Source organism: Cibotium barometz, chromosome 5, assembly GCF_041138505.1.
Source record: "Cibotium barometz isolate CiBa-2024 chromosome 5, ASM4113850v1, whole genome shotgun sequence".
Lineage (NCBI taxonomy): Eukaryota > Viridiplantae > Streptophyta > Polypodiopsida > Cyatheales > Cibotiaceae > Cibotium > Cibotium barometz.
Genome location: NC_141050.1, coordinates 49,916,066 through 49,920,789, shown reverse-complemented (window position 1 = coordinate 49,920,789; position 4,724 = coordinate 49,916,066).

The following is a 4,724-nucleotide window of genomic DNA, read 5'->3' as shown; positions in this document are numbered from 1 at the left end:
CACAACAACTATCTCAACAGATTGAATGAACAAGTTGAAACCGAATCAGCATTGTTTATATTATTGAGTTAGATGAGATATAATAATGATAAATTTTGACTCTAATTTAGAAGGGTTCATCCCTAAAATCCTATCATAATGCTAGGATCTCAATCAACTTAGATATACCACTCGTTAACTCTATAGAATTGTCTCTTGAGAAGACAACAACGTGCAATTCTTCCTTTGGTGTAGGAATTCTTTCACCAAACAAGTGGTGTATTTCCAATGCCTTGTAAACCTTAGATGGTGCGAACTTGCATCTTTTTACACCTTTTCTCAAGATCAGCAACATCTCTAAACCTTTGTTAGATAGCTGACCACAAACTGATTCAGTTAGTTGATTCAGACAACTAATTCAAAAAGCTGATTCAGTCAATTCAAAAAGCTGATTCAGTCAATTGATTCAAAAAATTAACTCTAACAAACTTCGTAGGTTGGAAGCTGACTTCAACATAATAAAAATTAACTCTAACAAACTTCGTAGGTTGGAAGCTGACTTCAACATAATTTAGATAGCATGTTTATTTTGTTGAGGACTATTGAGCTTTCCCTTGCTCCAAGCATGGAGCAACTGTGGAGCGTTCCCTTACTCTTCAAACACCTTCCCTTAAGGGAAGCTCCATCATGCTAAGGCCTGCTCTATGCTTGAAGCTTTAGCGAAGATGTATGTAACATTCTCTTTGATATTGCAATGCTACAATGCTATATCACCAGAGTGTATCTTCTCCTGGTTGAAATGTTCTTTGACTTCAATATTCTTGGTCCTTTGATGCATGAGAATAGGACCATCAACTCCATAAAGACCAAGTTCTTTTGCAAGCATCGTTTTAGCCAGATAGCTTCACAAGCTGAGGTGGTTAAAGCCTTGTATTCAGCTTCTGTAGAGAAAAGGTTGATTATATTTTGCTTCTTAAAACACCATGAATTGGCTCTTGCACCAAGAACGAATGCATTTTCATTGATGCTTCTTTTGTCCATCACACAGGCTGCATAGTCAAAGTGCTATGTCATTGTTATGTCTTCCTCTTCCTCTTTGATTATTTGATCTTCCTTTGCATCTTGTTATGAAGAGGGCTTTGTCATTGTTACTTGCGAAAGTGCTACTGCTACCATGGATGTTTTTCATGGCTGCTTGTCTTTGATCCTCACCCCCCTAAGGATCTACTCCATTTCATCTAGTGAGGGAATTTCCCTCATAATGATGAGGCATTGAACAAGACATTCATAGCCTGTGCCTTCAGCCCATGGATGATTATTGTAACAAGCTCATTTTTAGACATCTTATCTCCCATATATATTAGTGCTAATGTAGATCTTTCATCCGCTTGATGAAGTCTATAACAGTCTCATTGGGCTTCCTTGTGTCATTTGTGAATTCAACTCTTAAGGCAATTTGCCTTGAAGTGCTTTTAAACTCATACACCTTCTTTAGGTTGTCCCAAGCTTCTTTGGGAGTTAGCACCTCCCTCAAATGGTTGAGGATGTCATCCTTCACATTTAGCTTTACATGTGGCTAGAAAATATGGTCTTCTCGTCCCATTTTGCTAGAGCTTTAGCAGTCAGATCAGTTTTGTTGGTCTCTCCATAGAAACCATCTCCCAATAATCTTGGAAGAATAATAGTGACTCCATCTTCAACTTTTAGATTGCATAGTTTGTACCATGGAGTTTTTTAGCTCCCTCCAACTGCAGTCTACTCAGGTTGGGTGCCATTGAGTCAGTATAACAAAAAATTGATTCTGCCTTCGGATTCTGATAGCTGGAGCTGACTCTGACACCGCTGATTTTGAAAGTTGTTTCTAACTATAGTAAACCTAGCCAAATGAGTAAACCCGGCCAAATGAGTAAACACGGCCAAACGCTGAAAGCCGACTCCAGAATGCTGAAAGCTGTGTGGCAACACATGCGATGAGTGTCAGCAACAAGTCACTAATGTTAGCAGGCAGGTCAACGACTGGCAATACTAGGCCGATGGCTTGTCAGTAGTAGGTCGGTGGCAATACTAGGCCGATGGCTTGTCAGTAGTAGGTCGGTGGCTTGTGAGTAGCAAGCCGACTCAAACGGCTGACTCTAACAGGTAATGTAGATAGTTGATTCCATTAGCAGCCAATTCAAGAAACTGATTCTGGCAATTGGCTCCGGTAATTTGGTTCAGATAGCTGGCTTCGATAGTTGTTTTAGATAGCGGGCTCTCATAGCCTATTTCAAACAGTTGGCTCTAATGGCTAGAAGATGACATGGCATTAGCATATCAAAAGATGATGTGGTATCAACAAATCAAGGTGATGTGGCAGTAGTAGGTCAAAGATGATGTGGCTTCCATAAGTCAGAAGATGACATGGCTTTAGCACGTCAAAAGATGATGTGGCATCAGCAGATCATAAGATGACATGGAATTAGTAGATCAGAAGTTGATTCAAATGCTGGTGTGCTTGATCTCATAGGATAGATGGCACCTAGGTAGACTCTACACAATTGGAGTAAATGAGGCTCTGATACCATGTCAAAATTATGAGGATAAGAGATGCGACACAATGACCAGCAATCATATTAAATGAACAAGCTGAAATCAGATCAACATTGTTTATATACTGAATGAGATGAGATACAATAATGATAAATTTCAACTATAATCTAGAAGGGATAATCCCTAAAATCCTATCCTAATGCTAAGGAACTCAATAAGCTCAGATATAATAATCATTACAGTGCTGTGAGTGTTAGGCTAGACTACACTCAACAGGTGGCTTATGTTCACTATTGTTCACTATGGCAATTGCATATGAGAAGGGCTCTTATAATGATCCTGGTAGGTGAACAGCTCATCGCCCCATAGATAGACGGGTTGTGATTTTAGCTTCATGTCTATAATCTTGCCACCGATCTAGTTAGCTAAATTGCATCCATTAGCTCTGTAGAATTGTCTTCTTAGAAGACGACGACTTGCAATTCTTCCTTTGATGTAGGAATTCTTTCACCAAATAGGCAGCGTATTTCCAAGGCCTTGCAAACCTTAGATGGTGTGAACTTGCATCTTTTTAACAATGTTCTCACTTGTGAATGAATGTTTTTAACTAAAACAAACACTTATCCATGCATGTTCCTACCTTTGCCCATGCATGTTTACATCTTTCCTAGCCACACATGTTTGCTTCTTTCCACACATATTCCTAAACTTGTGAATGCATGTTCACAAGCCCAACAAGGACCTTGACATGCACATTCCCTAGCCACAAATGTACCTAAGTGGAAGCGCATGAAAAAACTTAAGAAATTCGATAGAATCTATAATTTCTCCGACCACTACTAGACTTGTGCCAGTGAAGGGCGTGTTCTAAGCCGATCACCCTTTCATGTACACAAGATCAGGAAGGATTTTTGGACTTAATCCCCCACTAGAAGAGAGTGCCTCAAATGATATAGAGGCAAGAGCACCTTTTTTAAGAGGAATCATTGCACGATTCATAGTCCCTACTAGGACCTCATAAGAGCCAAGCAACCCAGGTCACATGCAATATTCTAGCATAAGTGAAGATGCTATTTTAAGTAAGGCTTATTATTGGGAACCTATCTGTCACGTAGGCTGTAATGCCTGTGAGACCGACGGTGGCAGACCGGATGGCCATGTCTGGGGTTCAGTGGGAGAGGACGCCCATGCGGAGTCATGGGCGGCCAGGCTAGTGTGGACGGCAGGCCACACACTATATAGCCTGGTGGGGGATGAGGGGCAATCCTCATTCTTCCTCTATGGCTGGGTGGTGAGCCAGAGGTCGTCCCCTCTTGTGGTAACGCCCGTAGGCGGCGTTACGGATAACTAACACTGGTATCAGAGCGTGGTTCGATAGGGTCGTTAGAGCCTGCGCGCGACCGGGGGACCGGAGCCCACTCAATGGTTTTCAACCATTCATCTTCTCACCCTTATCTCCACAATGGAGTGTGTGGAGGGAGGGGCCCAAGACATTTGGAAGGGAAGAACTCTCTCTCTCTCTCTCCCCGTCACACACAGCAACGCAGATAAGCAATTTTTGTTTTTTTTTTCTCTGCGTTGAAATTGTCTGCCAAAGACTTCGTTAATGCTTGTGTGTGGGGGGGGGCGGACACCAGCCCCACTGTCTGCGGAAGAGATTCGTTGAAGCTTGTGTGTGGGGGGGGGCGAAGGCCAGCCCAGGCCCGTTGCTGAAATGCCAGACCAACCAGCGTTGTGTGTGGGGGGGGGGGCGAAGGCCAGCCCAGGCCCGTTGTTGCTGAAATGCCAGACCAACCAACGTTGTGTGTGGGGGGGGGGGGCGAAGGCCAGCCCAAGCCCGTTGCTGAAATGCGACATGTGTAGAGCGAGGGGGCGACTTGTTGACCCTTTGCCTGCGTGGCCAGCCAAGCCAGCTAGGCCAGCCAGGCGGCGGCGGTGGCCAGCCAGGGGCGGCCAGCCATCAGCAGCCACCAGCGAGAGGAGAAGAAAAAAAATTTATTTTTTAAATATATATTTCATTATCCATTTTTAATGAAATTAAAAATGAACTAAATTCAAACAAATCCTCTCTCTCGGATGGGGAGGAGGGATAATCCCCGCAAGGGATAATCCCAGCAAGGCATAGCCTCTCGATCATTTTTATTTTTGTTATGAAGACTCTAGGAGCGTAGCCTCGCCAGATTTCAATTTCCACTTTTGCGAACGTCGTCTTGCTA